Here is a 21,471-nt window from a genome sequence, read left to right on the forward strand (position 1 = left end):
GACCACAAGGTGGCCGCACCCCTTAGTGGCCGGCGCCCCCTCTCCCAAACCCTAGCGGCCCTCTCTCCTCCACCACATCCTGCACGCTTAGCGAAGCTCCGCCGGGTTTCTCCACCACCACCGACACCACGCCGTCGTGCTGCCGGATTCAAGAGGTGCTACTACTTCCGCTGCCCGCTGGAACGGGGAGGTGGACATCGTCTTCATCAACAACCGAACGTGTGACCGAGTACGGAGGTGCTGCCCGTTCGTGGCGCCGTGACCAAGATCTTCTACGCGCTTTTGCAAGCGGCAAGTGAACGTCTACCGCAGCAACAAGAGCCTCATCTTGTAGGCTTTGGAATCTCTTCAAGGGTGAGACTCGATAATCCCCTCGTTGCTACCGTCTTCTAGATTGCATCTTGGCTTGGATCGCATGTTCGCGGTAGGAAATTTTTTTGTTTTCTATGCAACGAATCCCTACAGCTTCATTGAGATTGGGAATTTCATGTGCTTCATCATTTCTGCTCTCGTGAGTACCAAAATAAGAACTTTGAGTTGCAAATGCAGTGCCTTCACCATCAACAACATAAACAGGTGGAGGAGTAAGATCATAGACAACACGGTCTGCATAATTTATAATGCATGAAGCTGACTGAGATCCAGCAATTCCTTCATCTGCTTTTGCATCCACAGCATCAGATACAGCAGCTTTGTTCTTCCTGCCTCTCTTCACTAACAAGGTAAGCACTTTGGTTTCCTCAAAATACTCAAGCAAATGATATAGCTGCTGATTGTTCTCAATAAGTACCATGTCCTCACCCTGTCGGCAGTACAGGCTATCACTGAAACCAAATCCCTTTGTCTCTATCATTGCATAAAGATTCATAACAGTTATGTCATCACATGCAATTCTTCTCTCTAGGTTATCCATCCCATCTAACTGAATTCTGACTTCCCATACTTCTGGATCCAAGCTACAGTAGTACAAACAATCCCCAAATCAGAAAACCCTAACCCTAAAATCCCCAATGTGGCCAAGAACACCAAAGAATCCCCAAATCAGAGACAAGAAAAGGGTACATACTCTATTCCTCCAAGGCCGAAGGTGAATCGCTCGCTCGATTCAAGGTTGTCCACCCAAATCTGAGCGAGCATCGCCGCTGAATTTGATGCCCGCGCCGGCCACAGCTCCTCCAGGTTGTCTACGCCGCTTCCGGCGTCGACTCCGTGGCCTCCGCCGCCTTGTCCTTCGCCGCCACTGGAGACTCCACTCCGGCAGCCCTGCTCTCCGCCGTTGTGGCCGCCGCCGCCGGGGTTCGTCGGCTCCTCCATCTAAGCGGGAAACGAAAAGCTCAAGCGGGAAATGGTGGAATGGTGGACTGGTGTGACGCCCCGGAACCGGTATCCTGAGGATTCCAGCGATCCCGCCGAAATCCGCACGATATCGATTCAGAGACGCCCTCCGACACGACGTGCGCGATGAATCACACACGTGATGCCAGAGGAATTAACACGAGTGGTAACATTACAACAAGATTACAATAGAGCCCACAAGATACATATATTACAACAACGACTCCAACGAGTCAAGATACAAATATACAATACAAAGATCCAAATCATACAGAAGATCGAATACATCCGAGTACGGACAAGATGCAAATTGGACTAAGAGTCCTGAAGATAACCAGTGGCGTCCATAACCCTGCCCAGGCCAAGCCGGAAGGGTAACCTTGCTAACGTCGTCTTCATCGAACATATCTTCATACCTGCCCGGTTATATCCCGTAGAAGCAACAATAAGTACGGGTTCGTACTTAACAAGACTTCAAGACATATAAGCATTCGTCAACCAGTCGTCCTTTGTACTTAAGGCACGCAGGGGACTTAGAGGACGCAAGAGGAATGTCATAGGCAATATGGTGGGGTTAAGCGGCAGCGCGCAAGCACTAAAAACCTATAGAGACACTCTACAACATTCGTCTAATCAGAGAAGGTGAGAGAGCGCATAAAGTAACAGATAAAATACTACACAAACATAACCCAGCCGATTACACATATCCCCTCCAACAATTGCGAAGAGGCAATGTAAAAGGCACTCAACGGTGGACAAGTTTTATTAGGTATCGGTTGTAGTAGTGCTATATTACTAATCAAGTTATTAGCAAATTATTATCAACACATAAAGGTGTAAGTTGTTCTATGATCAAGCTATGCAATTCCAAGTCGTCCATAACCGCGGACACGGCTTATCGATAAGATGTACACCCTGCAGGGGTTGCCCAAATGTAACCATATGCATGCTCGACCCACTTACGACAGGTGGATGTCTCACAACAAGACCGTTCCCAGTTCAACAAGAAAGTCTAGGGGGGCCACCCGACTAAGCTACCCGTAACGAAGTCCGGCCGTACTCCGAAGCGGACTCAGGGTTTGCGTTAACGGCTAGGCGTGCAAACCACACGCTTCGCTAAACGTTCCGCGGGGTACAGTACAGAATATAAACACCCGAAGGCAACAGGAAGTAAACACCCGAAGGCAGCAGTAAGTAAAGCATGGCATACATGGCATAGGCAAATAAAACCAAGGTTGTGGCCCCCTTTTCAACTGACTTGAGAAAAGGTAATAGGTGAGGGGGGGTCCCAATAATCGTCCCCACGCATGGGTAGAGCGCTCAATCTCGGAACAGATAACAAGAACTCGGGTCCTAGGGGACATTAGCAAGTCAAAGTTCCGATGCTTTCGCAAAGGGGCTCACAGATGCCTCTGCTTACAATTTTAGTTGTTAACAAATAAGTAAAGCATGTGTATCTCCAACAACTGGTATAGCATGTGATAACCTCCCAACAACCCAACATATCCCGATAAGATAACAGTAACGGTAACGAGATAAAACAGCACTAGCATGCACTACGACTCGCAAGGCAGACCCGATAACCAAACAATAGCTGTAGATGGTTGGTGGAGTCAATATAGGCTGCTTGAGGTAACAAGTGGAAGGGACACGTGACAAGAATGCAACTTAAGGATAGCATGAGGGAGAAGGCAAAATAAAATAGGTGAGCGACTCCTGCAGGGACATGAGTATAGGGGAAATGCTTGCCTGTTAAAGTTTGCCGAGGAACATCCGGAGAACTTGTCGTATCTCACCACACCACTTCGCGATCCTATCCGGGAAGAAGCAAATGCTGGAACACACAACGTATGCAAGTCTTACTACTACGGATAAAGAAGATCCAGCATGATCAAGATGATATGCATGACATGGCAAACATGATGCGGCGGTGCAACTTATCCATATTAATCGGAGTCGCAACCCCGGACAAGCAAATTAGGTTGGAGTTGCATTTCTACCGACAAAATTAACTGTTGATTAGCATGGCATATCATGGCAGGGGTGAGCTACTTCAATATTAAACGGAGCGGGGGAAACCATAGTTGGAAATCCAAAATACTCCGCATATATGTTAGGTATACATGCACAACTATCACATCACGACATGATGCGAAATGCAAACATATGAATGGATGTCATATTCATGTTCATCATATTTTTCTGATCAAATTTCATATATAACACTTTTGATTTGGAGTTACCAATAAAAAGTTATTAACAGAATAGTTTTTATTAGTTAAAATATAGAATAGGATATTATCTAATTAAGAAAAGGATCCGAAAACAAATTCTGACCAGGGGAGGGACCCCGGGTTGATTTTGCAAAGATCCAGGGGGTTATCTTGGAAAGCATCAAAGAAGGGGCTACGGGTTAGGTTTTCAAAACCTGCAGGGGCCTAACTGAAAAAGTATCCAGATCTGGATCTTGGGGGGGTTTCTCACCGGTGGGCTGGCTAGCCGAAGAGGCTGACGGAGAGGGCCCATGCGGTGATGTGGCTGCCAGCGTGGCCGCTGATGTGGCAACCATGTCCACGCGCCCAGAAGGTGTTTGACGAAAGGGATGCCGCTCGCGTTCCGGGAGACGGTGGTCACCGCGGGTAGACGAGCGCGGCGCGGCCGATGCAGGGCTCCCCAGGAAGAGCGGGTGCGTGCACCAGGTGCGCCTCACCGGCGCGGTCCAGGAGAAGGTGGTGGCGTATTTGGGGAGGCGCCGGAGGATCGCCGGCGGCGAAGATCTGCGGCGGAAGGAACTGATCACCGAGGGAAAAAAGATTGAGGAAGCAAGGGAGAGAGTGGAGAGGATCAGGAGACGCGCGAGCTCACCGTGAACACGATGACATGGTCGAAGAAGACGGGGAGAGCTCGCAGTGGCCAGAATCGATGGTTTTTGCTGCCGGTGCTGAGAAAGAACGGGGGCGTTGGCGTCGATGTAGAGCGCCCCCGGCTCGAATTGCGGCCACCAGGAGAACAAGGAGAGGGAGGCGGAGCTGACGGTGACCTTGGTTTGGTGCGGGGCGGCCGGAATCGACAGTTTGACGATGATCTGCGGGCGGTGGCTCACGGTGGTGGAAAACCCTCTCTGGTTTGGCTTGCAGGAGGGGAAAGGAGAGAAGAAAACGAGATGGATCGGGTGGAGTAGTTGGCGAGATAAGGTTGTGAGCTGTCGTGGTCCAGGAAAGGTGAGGAGAGGGGAGGCTCACGCGGGACAGGTGGAGCTGGGCGTGGTGATGGTGGAGGACCAGAGGGCTCACACCCTTTGCCTGCCACAAGACGACGATGGGGATATTTGTCTCCAAGAACGAAGGGGTACGGGCTGAGATGGTGGGCTGCAAGGGAAAAAGAGGTGGGCCGCCAGGAAGAGAAGAAGGAAAAGAGATGGGCCACCGGGTTGGAAACAAAGATGGGCCAGAGGGAGAGGGCAGCCCAGGGGAAGGGTTTTCTTTTAACCCTTTTCTGTTCTTATTTTAAAACCTTTTGAATTCAAAATCTTTTCTTGTTTTGAATCTGAGGAAAGGTGTGAGATAGATTCAAAATTACTTTTCAAAATATTTAATTTTTTTGTAACCAAAGCAAAACACATTTATATTTAAAATTTATTTGTTGGAAAGGCTTAATTATAAAATAAGAATTATGAGAGAGAGACTTAGGTTTTATTTAAAGGAGAAGACAAGGGGGTTTATAAAATAATTTTATTTGATAAAACATGGATGATATGATGCATGATGCCATGATGATTTATAAAATAAAAAGAACAAGCAAATCTATTAGGGGTACTACCCGAGGCCGTTACAAACGACACCACTAACAAGGAACCTCGCCCCGAGGTTCCACGTCCAGGTACGGGGGAGAGAGGTGGAACTATCGGGTCTTCTGGCGACGTGTCGAGCTCCTCGACACCACTAACAAGAGTTCTTGCTCCATGATGAACGGTCAACACCACCAATAAGAAGTCGTTGTTCCGATGACGATGATGACTCCGGAAAAACAAAGGAAGGAGTAACAGTCACACGGATCCACAAATTCAGGTAACAAGGGCGAATAGTAAGAGTAGTCGGTATGGGGCCCAATCCATCTCGCACCCGAACTATTAACCCTGAACATAAATAGGAGAATCGTGTAACCAACTCTCGGATCTCGGATTTACGACATTGACAAGCATTGTCAGCAAGGGTTTGATTGGGTCAAAGCGCAAGGAATTGAAGAGGGATCACAAAATAAGGATGATATAACTCGGAGAAGATAAGGTTGCCATCGGTGATGTTCTTCTACCGAAAAGTCTTCAGAGATCGGTCATATTAGGTTAAGGCAGAGATTGTCCAACCCACGTCCAAACCTAAGACTCAGAGAAGCAGATAAGAGAACATTCAAAATTCGCAAAGGTAAGAAGAGAAAGAATAGAGGTAAGGAGAAAAATCAGAGCTAATCAGAACTATCCAACGAATTATCAGAAAATAGGTTTTCGACACTAGACACAACAACGCCCGTTGGCAAGGTTATCCTACAGGCTGGACTAGTGGGGTACCGTCAACCTGAGCTCTGATACCAACTTGTGATGCCCCGGAACCGGTATCCTGAGGATTCCAGCGATCCCGCCGAAATCCGCACGATATCGATTCAGAGACGCCCTCCGACACGACGTGCGCGACGAATCACACACGTGATGCCAGAGGAATTAACACGAGCGGTAACATTACAACAGGATTACAATAGAGCCCACAAGATACATATATTACAACAACGACTCCAACGAGTCAAGATACAAATATACAATACAAAGATCCAAATCATACAGAAGATCGAATACATCCGAGTACGGACAAGATGCAAATTGGACTAAGAGTCCTGAAGATAACCAGTGGCGTCCATAACCCTGCCCAGGCCAAGCCGGAAGGGTAACCTTGCTAACGTCGTCTTCATCGAACATATCTTCATACACGCCCGGTTATATCCTGTAGAAGCAGCAATAAGTACGGGTTCGTACTTAACAAGACTTCAAGACGTATAAGCATTCGTCAACCAGTCGTCCTTTGTACTTGAGGCACGCAGGGGACTTAGAGGACGCAAGAGGAACGTCATAGGCAATATCGTGGGGTTAGGCGGCAGCGCGCAAGCACTAAAAACCTATAGAGACACTCTACAACATTCGTCTAATCAGAGAAGGTGAGAGAGCGCATAAAGTAACAGATAAAATACTACACAAACATAACCCAGCCGATTACACATATCCCCTCCAACAATTGCGAAGAGGCAATGTAAAAGGCACTCAACGGTGGACAAGTTTTATTAGGTATCGGTTGTAGTAGTGCTATATTACTAATCAAGTTATTAGCAAATTATTATCAACACATAAAGGTGTAAGTTGTTCTATGATCAAGCTATGCAATTCCAAGTCGTCCATAACCGCGGACACGGCTTATCGATAAGATGTACACCCTGCAGGGGTTGCCCAAATGTAACCATACGCATGCTCGACCCACTTACGACAGGTGGATGTCTCACAACAAGACCGTTCCCAGTTCAACAAGAAAGTCTAGGGGGGCCACCCGACTAAGCTACCCGTAACGAAGTCCGGCCGTACTCCGAAGCGGACTCAGGGTTTGCGTTAACGGCTAGGCGTGCAAACCACACGCTTCGCTAAACGTTCCGCGGGGTACAGTACAGAATATAAACACCCGAAGGCAACAGGAAGTAAACACCCGAAGGCAGCAGTAAGTAAAGCATGGTATACATGGCATAGGCAAATAAAACCAAGGTTGTGGCCCCCTTTTCAACTGACTTGAGAAAAGGTAATGGGTGAGAGGGGGTCCCAATAATCGTTCCCACGCATGGGTAGAGCGCTCAATCTCGAAACAGATAACAAGAACTCGGGTCCTAGGGGACATTAGCAAGTCAAAGTTCCGATGCTTTCGCAAAGGGGCTCACAGATGCCTCTGCTTACAATTTTAGTTGTTAACAAATAAGTAAAGCATGTGTATCTCCAACAACTGGTATAGCATGTGATAACCTCCCAACAACCCAACATATCCCGATAAGATAACAGTAACGGTAACGAGATAAAACAGAACTAGCATGCACTACGACTCGCAAGGCAGACCCGATAACCAAACAATAGCTGTAGGTGGTTGGTGGAGTCAATATAGGCTGCTTGAGGTAACAAGTGGAAGGGACACGTGACAAGAACGCAACTTAAGGATAGCATGAGGGAGAAGGAAAAATAAAATAGGTGAGCGACTCCTGCAGGGACAGGAGTATAGGGGAAATGCTTGCCTGTTAAAGTTTGCCGAGGAACATCCGGAGAACTTGTCGTATCTCACCACACCACTTCGCGATCCTATCCGGGAAGAAGCAAATGCTGGAACACACAACGTATGCAAGTCTTACTACTACGGATAAAGAAGATCCAGCATGATCAAGATGATATGCATGACATGGCAAACATGATGCGGCGGTGCAACTTATCCATATTAATCGGAGTCGCAACCCCGGACAAGCAAATTAGGTTGGAGTTGCATTTCTACCGACAAAATTAAGTGTTGATTAGCATGGCATATCATGGCAGGGGTGAGCTACTTCAATATTAAACGGAGCGGGGGAAACCATAGTTGGAAATCCAAAATACTCCGCATATATGTTAGGTATACATGCACAACTATCACGTCACGACATGATGCGAAATGCAAACAGATGAATGGATGGCATATTCATGTTCATCATATTTTTCTGATCAAATTTCATATATAACACTTTTGATTTGGAGTTACCAATAAAAAGTTATTAACAGAATAGTTTTTATTAGTTAAAATATAGAATAGGATATTATCTAATTAAGAAAAGGATCCGAAAACAAATTCTGACCAGGGGAGGGACCCCGGGTTGATTTTGCAAAGATCCAGGGGGTTATCTTGGAAAGCATCAAAGAAGGGGCTACGGGTTAGGTTTTCAAAACCTGCAGGGGCCTAACTGAAAAAGTATCCAGATCTGTATCTTGGGGGGTTTCTCACCGGCGGGCTGGCTAGCCGAAGAGGCTGACGGAGAGGGCCCATGCGGTGATGTGGCTGCCAGCGTGGCCGCTGATGTGGCAACCATGTCCACGCGCCCAGAAGGTGTTTGACGAAAGGGATGCCGCTCGCGTTCCGGGAGACGGTGGTCACCGCGGGTAGACGAGCGCGGCCGATGCAGGGCTCCCCAGGAAGAGCGGGTGCGTGCACCAGGTGCGCCTCGCCGGCGCGGTCCAGGAGAAGGTGGTGGCGTATTTGGGGAGGCGCCGGAGGATCGCCGGCGGCGAAGATCTGCGGCGGAAGGAACTGATCACCGAGGGAAAAACGATTGAGGAAGCAAGGGAGAGAGTGGAGAGGATCAGGAGACGCGCGAGCTCACCGTGAACACGATGACGTGGTCGAAGAAGACGGGGAGAGCTCGCAGTGGCCGGAATCGATGGTTTTCGCTGCCGGTGCTGAGAAAGAACGGGGGCGTTGGCGTCGATGTAGAGCGCCCCTGCTCGAATTGCGGCCACCATAAGAACAAGGAGAGGGAGGCGGAGCCGATGGTGACCTTGTTTTGGTGCGGGGCGGCCGGAATCGACGGTTTGACGATGATCTGCGGGCGGTGGCTCACGGTGGTGGAAAACCCTCTCTGGTTTGGCTTGCAGGAGGGGAAAGGAGAGAAGAAAACGAGATGGATCGGGTGGAGTAGTTGGCGAGATAAGGGCATGGCCAACGTTACACCGTGGACATCTGCTCCAGCTGCCATGTAGGTTTGGATGGTCCTAATCAGCACATACAGATTAAAGTGGTCTCTTGCAGGAGATCCCACCTCCTCAATGCTAAAGTTGAAAAAGTGTGAGAGGGTGAGGAGAGAGAGGAGAGAGGATGAGCCGGTGGTGTAGAAAAGAGGTGGGGAAAAAGTAGTTTGAATCAGATTGTGAGGACCATTGCATGTGATATCTTGGAATGTTGTGGTTGATTTTTACCTCCCATTTTTTTCTTTGCTTACATGGAAATCTGAGGCACTAAGTAGGTGCTGCCCCCATTGTACATGCCCTAAGGTTGTGAGCTGTCGTGGTCCAGGAAAGGTGAGGAGAGGGGAGGCTCACGCGGGGCAGGTGGAGCTAGGCGCGGTGATGGTGGAGGACCAGAGGGCTCACGCCCTTTGCGTGCCACAAGACGACGATGGGGATATCTGTCTCCAAGAACGAAGGGGTACGGGCTGAGATGGTGGGCTGCAAGGGAAAAAGAGGTGGGCCGCCAGGAAGAGAAGAAGGAAAAGAGATGGGCCACCGGGTTGGAAACAAAGATGGGCCAGAGGGAGAGGGCAGCCCAGGGGAAGGGTTTTCTTTTAACCTTTTTCTGTTCTTATTTTAAAACCTTTTGAATTCAAAATCTTTTCCTGTTTTGAATCTGAGGAAAGGTGTGAGATAGATTCAAAATTACTTTTCAAAATATTTAATTTTTTTGTAACCAAAGCAAAACACATTATATTTAAAATTTATTTGTTGGAAAGGCTTAATTATAAAGTAAGAATTATGAGAGAGAGACTTAGGTTTTATTTAAAGGAGAGGACAATGGGGTTTATAAAATAATTTTATTTGATAAAACATGGATGATATGATGCATGATGCCATGATGATGCATAAAATAAAAAGAACAAGCAAATCTATTAGGGGTACTACCCGAGGCCGTTACAACTGGTGCGGTCGGAACCGACCGGCTCGGTCATAACCATCCACGCGCTAACGGCGAGAAAACGTCCGTTGGACCTGACAGTGGGCCCAGATGGCTTAAACAGCTCTCACCCCACTGTTTGCGCGATCTGTTACGTGTCACCACAGAAGTTGTAGTTTTTAGCAAAAAAATCCAGGAATGGTACTGACGCGTTACCACTGCCCCAATTGTGGTAGTTTTATGTAATTCACTCAACTAGTAGAGTACATTGCTTTTTGTTTCTAGGATCTAGAGCTATATGTTGCTCGGGTCAACAGTTTCTGCTGGAGTCATGATATGATTTTGTGGCCTATCACCTTGCTCATTCTGCACACTCATAGGTGACCACTACTAGCCTATCGTGATGCATAAGAGCATCTCCAGCCGTTGGAGGCCCCTGTGGCACAATCCGGATGAAAATTGGTCCGGATTGGACCTATTTTTGGCATGGGGAGCAACGATTTTTCACCCGTCCCGGGAAATTTACGCGGGTCAGAACGCGGAATCTTAACTGACACGCGGACCAGAGCGTGGAATTTGCTCCATCCGGAGTCCCCGGTAGCACCTCGGGAAATCGAGGATGGCCTGGGAAGTCCGGACGGATTTAGGCCTAAATCCAGACGAAAGCGAGAAGCTGGGAGCGTGACAGGATCGTTTTCATCCGTCCGGATGAAAAAAAAAGATCTTGGTGTCTTCCCGGGAACATAGCTGGAGATGCTCTAAAGGCAGATGAACTTTGAACGGAACGAAACAGACTGGCCCGTACAAGTACCGAATTCCCACAGGGATAGATATCATTCAGGCCTCGTTCGGTTGTAGGTGATTTAATCCTCTAGTGTATTTATTCCAACGAGTAATCGCGTGATCACGCAAATCTCCCTGGGGGACCGATTTCCCGTTTCCATGCGTAGAGAGATGATTGTTTTTTGACCCGTGAAATGGCCAGGACTGACAGGGTTTGGGCCGTGGTTTCGGCCCCGCTGGGTTTAGGGGCATCTCCAACGGGGCGATCCATCCCGCGCTCGCGCGTCCGGATGGGTCGAACCGGACAAAAACGCGGCCTAGCGCGCGGACCCATCCCTAAAACGGATGGCCGCGGCGTCCAGGACGACCCAAACCCGGCCCAAATCTGGGACGAGTTTGCGTGGCCGCGGACGCCGAAGGCTGGTCGCTCGCGTCCTCCCCTTGTCCGCCCCTGGCCTGCCTGTTTGTCTCCCAAAACAGAATCCCCTAGCACACATCTCCCGCCGCTCCGCCGCCAGCCAAGGACCGGTGATTTGGGAGCGGCATCCTCGCCGGCCACCGTCGTCGAGACGCCGGCAAGCGGGGCGGAAGCATAGGTCGCGGCCCTGCGCTGCTTTCACCGTGTCGTAGCAGAGTCGGAGGACGCCGTCACCGTCGTTGTTGTCCTCTCACCGTCACGAGAACTCCCGCCGTTCGCAGGTGCGCCGTTGCCGCCGGAGGTGAGCTCTCCTGGACCGTGTTTCCAGACCGCAAGTCGGCCGAGATGGCCATGGCCTGCAGGTCCCTACGGACGCATTGGATGGCCTCCGCCTGCGATGTGTTCGACGAAATGGGGTACTAAAATTTGTCCCTTTTCATCTGTAGATCATGGTGGACAGCGACGACGACTACTTCTTCAAGAACTTCATCGACATGTCGTCAGACGAGGAGTCCGACGATGAATTTTTCACGGAGGCTGCGCTGATCATCCATGAGCACATTGTCTCGCAGATCCCCGTGCACCGGGGGTCCTTGCCGGGGCGCGCGGCCCCCTTAGACCGCAAAAGAGAACGCGGCCACGACCAGCTCTTCACCTACTACTTCCAACCCAAGGCATTGTTCATGCCGGCCATGTTTCTCCGTCCTTTCCGGATGTCCAGACCGTTGTTTCGCCGGATAATGGATGGCGTCAAGCTCTACGACGACTACTTCTGCGCGAAAGTGGATGCAATTGGCAAGGTAGGCCTCTCTTCGTACCAGAAATGCACGGCAGCGATTAGGATGCTCGCATATGGCGTTGCCGGTGATTTTGTAGATGAGTACACGCGCATGAGTGAGTCTACCGGCTTGGAAGCGATGTACAGGTTCTGCAGAGCAGTCATTGGTTCGTTCGGAGAACAGTACCTCCCGCAAGCTAATGCAGAGGACACAGCTCGTCTGTTGTCAATCAACGCTTCCAGGGATTTTCCTGGGATGCTTGGCAGCATAGACTGCATGCACTGGAAGTGGAAGAACTGCCCCTTTGGTTGGCAGGGGCATACAAAGTTCATTCTGAGGGGTGCACAGTTGCTTCACAGGATACATGGATTCGACACTCATTCTTCGGAATGGCTGGCTCGCACAATGACATCAATGTGGTGCAGCGCTCTCCGGTGTTTGATAGGCTAGCGTACGGTCAGTCCCCTGATGTGGATTTTGAGATCAATGGCCACCACTACACCAAGGGGTACTACCTTGCTGATGGTATCTATCCACCTTGGGCTACACTCGTGAAGACAATCCGAAAACCCAACTCAGAGCAGGAGGCAAGGTTTGTCAAAGAGAAAGAGGCAGCCCAGAAAGATGTCGAGCGGGCGTTTGGCATCCTCCAAGCTCGTTGGGCTATCGTCAGACACCCTGCCAGAGCCTGGGATGTGCAAACTCGGTGGGAGATGATGACTGCTTGTGTAATTATGCATAACATAATTGTTGAGGTAGAGCGGGATGATTCACTCTTTGATAATAACTGGGAGGGCCAGGGAGAGTTGGTTACTCCTCAAGGTGGTCCGGCATCATTCCAGGACATTCTTCATGCACACCATGAAATTCGAGATCGAGTTGTACACAACCAGCTGCAGGCTGATTTGATCGAGCACGTGTGGCAGCATGTAGGCAACAATGCTGCAACAACAATGATGATGGAAATCCCGAAGCCTAAAGCATTTGTAATGTTTTTACATTTTATTTGAATAATACTTTATCATTGATTACGTGGACAATGTACTGTGTAATAAATTTTGAGCATTTGAATTATTTTATATATTTTCTATAATTTATTTGACGTTTATAGTCAATTTACAAGCAAAAACGTACCATGGATGCCGCGACCCATTTCTGCAGCGTTGGGCGCACCGCGCGACCCAAACGGACACGCGGACGCGAGGCACCATCCGCGCGTCCGCTCGGCCACCCAAACGGCGCAAAACGGATGGTCCAGCGCGTCTATTTGAGTCACTGGGTTGGAGATGCCCCAACCGAATGCAGAATGTCTGGTGGGCCTGGATTAGTTCCCGACGTGTTTTATCTCGCGAAACCCAGCCCATCCCTCCCGGGTTGGGAATAACCGAACGAAGCCTCAGTCAGCAGCAGCAGATATCCTGGATCCAGATCTGAGCCACAAACACTGTGCCAGGCGCCAGCTACCGTGCTTGTTCCTCACTATACCAACCTTTGCAGCAGATATGCTTCGCAGGGAAGCTGCGTGGTTCCCAAAACCGGAAAGCTCCTATTGTTCGGAACCTTTGCGAGACAAATGGAGATTCAGATCTCCTGCCCGGTCAAAACAGATCACACAGTCAGTGGACCGCATCATTCGGCAGGATCTCCCCGGTGTCACGGGCCTGGCCGGTTGCTTGCGACAACCAAAGCAACAATGTTCAAAAAAAAAAGCAACAGATGTTATTAATCCACCGATTAGTCCTGGTTAGAGTATCTCCAGCCGTGTTCCCAAAGCGGCCACAAAGTTATTTGGGCTCGTCGAACAAATTTTCATTTCCAGCCGCGCACTCTAAAGTTCCCTTATGTCCGGCGCGGTACAATACGGTGTCAAATCACCCCGAGCCCGTTCCCGGTTCACATGGGATGCTCCGGACACGCCGGACACAACAAAAGGCGAGGCGAGGAGACACGGGCCCAACGCGTCAGCGGCATATTCAAATTTAACCTAACTATCGCCTATCTCGCGACGGAAGTTATTGGCGCACAACGACGGTGTTGTTTTCGGAGAGGCGCAGCGAAGCGTCTCGTCGCGTCTAGCTCTTCGTGCCGATGTTAATGAGCGTTACCGCTCCCCGCCTTCCTCCGGCCTATAAAAAGGGCGCTCTCGCATCTCCCCTCACATACAAATCCTAGCGCCTCTCTCCCTAACCTTAACTGTCACCATCTCAAAAGTCGACGCCATAGCTGGTAGAGGCAGAGCTGCACGGTCGATGTCGCCTGCGACGTCGTCGTCTTCATCGTCGTATCTGCAGGAAGAGCACCAAGTGTTGTTCGAGTTCTTCATCGTCCTCAATAACAACCCCAATGTTGAGGAAATCGCTTATCGGGGTTAACTCGGTCGGCTCACGATTAGCGATTAATAGGCAAATCGGGCGATTAATGAGTTAATCGGGTGATAAATGAGTTTATCGGCTAATCGGTGACCTCTGAATAGGGATTAGTCGGGCGATTAATCGTTGAATCGGACGATTTTTTGAACAGTGAACAACCCACTCGGCATCCAGAGGATGTCGGACAAGTTCGTCAAGTTCGTCGTCGGCAACGAGCCGGTCGTGCTGCATCTGCGGGAGGTTGGCGGTGACTGCTACCGGTGACCGGTGAACGTGCTCTTCGATGGGCGCAGCAAGTTGTACCTCCACACAGACTGGGAGAAGTTCACGCGCTACCACGACCTCCAATCCGGCTGCGTGCTCACATTCTCCTACCTAGGTGACGCAGATATGAGCGTGAAGGTATTCGACGACACGTCCTGCCGCCGGCACTACCACGGCGACGACGAAGAGGAGGACGATTGAACACGCCGAGTGTTCTTTCTTCGCAACAAAAATGGCAACGGGGGTTTCTGGATGTTCTTCCTCGAAAGGATCAACAGGGCTATCTGGATTTTCCAGTTTGGGTGACTGAGAAGTGTCTGAGAGTGTTCTTTCTTGGCAGCGAACATACGAAATCTGCGATACTAACACTAGTTTGTTTTCCACATTTTGCAATGTTTTAACTATATATTAGTTTGTAAAAACCATGTTCCAAACTATGTCTTAGTTTGTGTAAAACCATGTTTTCAATTTTGTATTAGTTTGTGGAATGTTTCTCCTCTCTATTGAAATGAAAATGCAAAAAAAAGAGAGTATTTTATTGTTAAAATAGGTTTGGGAGCTGCGTTTGGGGGACCCGACTAGGAAGCGACGTCCCCAAACGCGGCACGAAGAAAACACGTCCTCAAATACTTGATCCGGTACCGTTTAGATGACACATTGGGGAACACGGCTAGAGATGCTTTTCGCTAGTGACCGAATCATTATGCGCCGCAGCCGGATCGGTGAACCGGGTACGAAGGATTATTCAAGGAATATATAGGTGCAAAGAGGGGCCAGCACTTGATACCTGTCAGTAAAACTTAAACGCCGATCGACGAGTCCGTTGGATTCCCCCTAAGGCCTTGTTTACTTCTAGGGTATTTATGGGCATGGGAAGGGATTATTTCGTATCCCGAAAAATCTCCACTAGTCTGTTTACTTCTCCGGTTTTGAACTACATAATCCCCGAGATATCCCCTCCCATCCCCTCACATCCCACATTTTTGCCTAAATCAAAAACTTCATCATACTAGTGTATTTTTGTAAAAGAATACTTAAGGGAATTGGATGAACATCAAATCCCCTCCCATCCCCATGCCTATTAGGAAAAAAAATACGAAGTAAACAACGCCTAACTGGCCAACTGCGATCGGGGCCAGCTTCCACACACAGTCCAATATTGATGGCTAGGTCCGGGCACCCGTACATGTCATGTCGATCAGATCCAGTTTAAGCAATTTTCTTTCTTCCCAGTGGAGTACAGTTCAAGCATTTACGCGGCGCGCGCTCTCTCGCCTTGACTCTGTGTTCCCACTAGATACAAACTGTACGAGATAACAGCCGTTTGGACGTCGACGCGTGCGCTAGCCAGTGGATCGGCACGGCAGGTGCTTTACGGCATCCACGAGATCGACGTACGATAGATGTCTACATGCGTGTCTTCTCGGAAAAGCTAGTGACGCAACCCGGCGACCCTCCTTCTGTTTCGTCCGAGGAAACGGCAGCTTCCACCGTATCGTATGTGTTGCACAAACCACGCCCTAGACGAATTCTTTATAGGTTTTTTCGCTAGGTGGTGGTCTAATCTTTTGCAATGTCCACCACCAAGTCATATAATTAAGTATTTGGAATTGCTAATTTTTATTATTATCAGTAGACTCTGGCAATGTTAGATTTGCCTCTTCATTCGTGCACTATAGCATCAAGTTAGGTTGCAACTGATATTTTATCAGTTGCAAAGTGGTGGTATGAGGTTTCGACTATAAAAAAAATGCCTTCGAACTATTAGATTTGCTTCGTGCTCCGTGTTAAATGCTGAGTTCCAATTTGAATTGCAATTGAGATTCAAAGACGTCATTCTACCGACAACGAAATTTAAAATGCTTCAACCAATGTAAAAAAATCTAGAACTTTTAAAAAATCATAATAATATCCAAACATCAGTTTTTCATGGATGCAAGCTAGAAATTTATATGAAGCGGTAACTAACAATTTAGCCAATGTAGTTTGACAAATCAATTACTAGTGACCGAGTAAATGGATCATATGCAAATAATTCTTCATTTAAAGTTCATGACTTTTTTACCGATTCCTTGTATGGTATAACTTATGCATGAACAATTTATGAATACGTGTGAATCCCACCCTATAAAGCATGCACGAAAAATTAATTTTATGTTAGTATAATTATTTTCCTATGAGCTGTTTAGTGGAATACAAGTATTGGTGTTAAAATATAAGTATTCTCTCCGATTTATATTACTTAACACTAATATAGATGTATCTAAATACATTTTAGTTGCAGATACATCCATTTTAGTGGCAAGCAATATGGATCAGAGGGAGTAGAAAAAAGTCTTGAAGTAAACAAAAGTTGATGATACATATCGAATGTAGTCCATAACATTCTCGAATTCACCAAAAAAAAATTATAACGACGTGAGTTGGCTCACTTGATTAGGGAAGTGGATGCACAAACTAGTCACTCACGTTTAATTTTTCACGAACGCGGATCGTTTTTTTTCTAAAAAAGCTCATGGTGTTTACCCTACCGTTTTTTTTTCAACAAGGAGCAAATCATCATTTCTTTGAGAATAATTATTTATATGACATTTATTGAGGAGCGGACATGGGAAGCGCAACTAGTATTTTACCATCAACCGGGCTAGTTAACTAATTAGATGATCAAGTGATGGAAATCATGACAGAGATTTTTTCCAAGCCACCCAACTATGGGATCGATTTTCGTTATCAGGAGATAACGAAAACAGCAAAGCAGGAGGAGGGATCGCCGCCTACTGCTAGCATTTTAGAAGGATTACATGTTTGTCACCAGAAACCAAACTAACCAGCCATCATGCCAAAACATCAATAGGCATGGCAAGCGCCAGCATCACGAAGCTAACAGCGATAAAATCTATCTCAAAAGCAGGAAGAAATATATGCAACAGCAACATCAGCAGGAGCAGGTTAAGTATCAGCATCATCAGTCTCCATGTCCTCCCCATCAGGATCTGCCATCTCCTCGTCAGTAATACGAAGACTTCTCCCACTAGATCCCCTTTCTGTCGCCGAAGAAGTGCAGCAGCAGCCGCAAGACGGAGAAGACTATCAGCGCCATCTTTGATGTTTTCTGCATCAGAGGAGTTATGAAGACCTGCCCAATAATTCATAAAAACAGCAGAAAAACTGATTAGCTCATTAGGAGTTTTGGCCATTTTTCTCTCAAAACAAGCTCTATTTAGCAGTTTCCAAATAGCCCAACAGATTGCAGCCAGCCCAGCAATTTGCACGTTTCTGCTAGCAGGTACAAGGCAAGGAAACCACCAAAAGAATTTAGTGAAACTTTTAGGCCTGTCAGATGCCCCAACAGCCATAGCCACAGTGCTCCAGACATATTTTGTTGCTCCACACTCAAAAGAAAGATGTGATATGGTTTCATTTTGATGACAAAACTGGCAGGAAGCATTTCCAATCCAATTCCTCTTCAGCAAATTATCTTTAGTTGCAATTGCATTGTGCCATATCAGCCACAACCATATCTTTATCTTTAGGGGGATTTTGCTTTTGCACAAGTGTTTGAAGGATCTGCCAGTCCCATTCCTGCATAGGTGGCTGTATATAGATTTCACAGAGAAAACTTCATTTTTTTGTACATTTCCAGAAGGGTTTATCTTTTTCCTGGGAAAGAGCTGTTTGTCTCACTATTCCTAGCAAACCATGTACTTGGACAGCCAGATCAGGAGATAAGTATCTTCTAAAGGAGAAATTCCAGCCAAGGGCAACAGCGTCAGCAACAGTAACATTTTGTTCATTGCAGATATCAAAGATGTCAGGGAAGGGATCTTTTAAAGGATTAAATTGACACCAGGCATCACACTAGAAACTTGTCATTTTTCCATCTCCCACTTGCATCCTCCTGCCACACAAATATATATCTTTTACTTTCTGCATATCTACCACATGGGGAGTCTCCAAGTCAGCTTTTTGAATAAAAAATACCAGAATCTCTCAGGTATTTCTCATTCATGAAATGATGCCAAGGACCAGAACACGATTCAATTTTCTACCACCACTTTCACATAAAACTGATATTAAATTTTGAGAGATCCTTTAGGCCCAAACCACCCTTCTTATTGGGTTTAAAAATCCACTTCCATTTAACAAAATGATAGTTTCTTTTATCTGCACTACGAGCTCAGAAAAAGGATCTAGTAGGTTTATCCATCTCCTCAATTATAGTTTTATGCAATAGTCTCATGGACATCTGATACACACCTGTACTGGACAAACATGCACTAATTTTGATTATTCTTCCACCAATAGACATGTTATTTCTAACCCAGACACTCATCTTTTTCTTTGTTCTGTCACCCAGGAAACTCATCTCACCAACAGTGGGGTGTACCCAAGTACTTTAATGGCCATTCCCCACCTTGACAGTTGAAAATATCGGAATAACAATGAATTTTATTGTCATCATGCAAAATCATCATGACCTCACTTTTCTGTAAATTTATCTTCGTTCCATACATTGCTTCAAATATATACAACAAAGCTTGAGGTTCGTGGCTTGTTCCAGATCATCTTGGATCAGCAGAATTGTGCCATCAGCATATTGGAGCATTGCAATCCCTTTGGGAATAATATTATCAACATATTGTGGCTGTCACTCCCTGTTCCGGGAAGGGAACTACAAGCGCGGCAGGAAAGGAACTCCATGAAGTTATGGTCAACCTGTGAAGACTGACGGGCATAGTTTTCAGAATAAAATCAACCTTTTGAAGAAATGATTACGAAAACTTGCATTCGCCTATGACTTTCTGGTCTATGGTTGTAGCTAGTGCATGCTACACCTATTTCCTATAATGAACTTGCTGAGTACGCTCGTACTCATTCCCTCCCTCTCGAACCCCCTTCTTAGATTTAAAGTCACCGAAGGAGAAACTACCGTGGAACTTGAAGACAAAGGAGTCAAGTACAACAAGATGGAGAAAACCAGTCAATGGAGTCAATGGAGTCAACTTCTGCATCAACTAGAGTGGAAACTTAGACTAGTAATAGACGGGAACCATTTCCCTAATCCTAGCACCTAAGTAGCTACTCCTTCCTTGCCAAGGCTTAAGGCGTAAATATTTCTGCACAGCGATTAAGGAGAAATTAAGTCGTGCATGTGAGACAATTTTACCCCTCCTAAATCTCTTCAATCGACATAATTAGCGGGTCTTCCAGAGTTAAATGCCCCTTGTTATTGGCTAGCATTAATGCACCGCCTTGCATGCGCATGCACCAGGGCTGGCTGTTGCTGCATGCAACGGAAAGAGAAACCGAACGCCTTAATTGCATCCCGAATAAAAAGGAAGAAGCTAAAAGGACGGAGGGCATGCTCGGGAAGTTAGCTAGTAGTCCCGCACCTGCAGTCTTACGCGCCTTAAGCCTTGAGTAAAATCTGAAAAAAAATTCACGCCTTAAGCCTTGGCAAGGAAGGAGTAGAATTCTATAGCAAGCCAAGTATCTCTAGAGATAGAGTTAGCAATAAGTTAGACTACGAGTTGTTCTTCTGAAGCTTTATTTGCAGTTTTACCTCACTGTAAAGTAGGCGGCTGTGTTGATCTTCTGTAAACCTTCTATAGACATACCTTGGACTCGCATATGTTTCTGTTGTACCACTCTGAGGGATGTAATACTAGTGAAACGGTGTTTCACTGGTGTTATATCAATGATTTGTGTACTACACCATGCAGTGGTATGCTGGGTCACCGCAAATACTTGGACCATCCAAGTTGGGCGGACTAAAGGTGATGGAGAAGACACCAAGGTAGCGTTTGTTGGGTTTGTGCCGAATATTTGTACAAGTTAGAATACTTTACGACTTTGAGTTGTATTAGTTGTGGGTATGTACAAGTAGTGTTGGAGTCTGACTCTTGTAACTTAGGCCTCCTATATAATGTGATGGGGTGCCACACAATGTAACCTATGGCGTATTGATAGCGGCAGAGAAAGGGGAGCTAGCGGCATGCATGGGGCGGCACTCAAGGCGGCCTATGTTGCGATGTCAATGCGTAGGAGTGCCAGTTGTCATAACCCGCACAGTATACAAGCTCATCAAACTGTGTTGACGAATCTTGATGTCATCATCGTGCTATGATTTATTGGTTCTTAGTAGATCGACTACGCGGCTACGACGGCAGGGAAACACCACTTCAGCGCGGAAGTGCCCATCACATGTAAGAAGACATTTGTTGCGCCTCAAACGTAGTGGTGATGAGCTTCTAGGCCTGTCAGTACATGGCCGTGCACACATGTACCCATGATCTTCGGGCGATGACCGTGTCGTGGGTGCCGATGATGTGTCAATGATGACCATCGTTGTTGTAACTTTGTGGTAGTGGTGATGAGCTTTTGCACGCGGTTCATCGAACCGGCTTGCCTTTAACCCCGAGGGTTGGAGCTTGGGAAGCACACCAAGATGTGGTTGATGTAGACGATCTTCCGGCTCTAGGCTACATGTTGGGAAGGCATACGAGGGCTTATTGAATATTGATATAGACTAGTTCGGGTATGTATACAACCGCAACTGTACACTCAACGAAGCTGGTTGCAACCGTGTGCGGTGCCATCCAAGTTAGCCATCGTTGTCGTGATTATCTTTGCAGTGGAATGAATTAAATAGATAGGTCGGTAGAAGAGCCATGCTCGGGGAGTTCAATGAATAAATTTTTTAGAGTGGAGATGGTTGAATAAACCAATGACCAATGACTTGTGTTATTTCTTCTTCTTGCATTCACCCTTTTATGATTTTTTTTTCATTGTTCGCATCCCCCTCTCCTTGAGGGTCGACC

At 47.2% G+C, this 21,471-nt stretch overlaps 1 long non-coding RNA gene across 1 annotated transcript; it reads right to left on the reverse strand.

Moving 5' to 3' along the window:
• Positions 1-1,526: 1,526 nt before the first annotated feature.
• Positions 1,527-3,322, reverse strand: LOC139831101 (uncharacterized). Its single transcript, XR_011745605.1, has 2 exons — positions 3,085-3,322; positions 1,527-1,751 (listed from the first exon to the last, which is right to left on the reverse strand). It is a non-coding gene; the product is annotated as an uncharacterized lncRNA (long non-coding RNA).
• Between the last annotated feature and the right edge of the window lie 18,149 nt (positions 3,323-21,471).

Source organism: Lolium perenne, chromosome 5 (genome assembly GCF_019359855.2).
Source record: "Lolium perenne isolate Kyuss_39 chromosome 5, Kyuss_2.0, whole genome shotgun sequence".
NCBI classification, from domain to species: domain Eukaryota; kingdom Viridiplantae; phylum Streptophyta; class Magnoliopsida; order Poales; family Poaceae; genus Lolium; species Lolium perenne.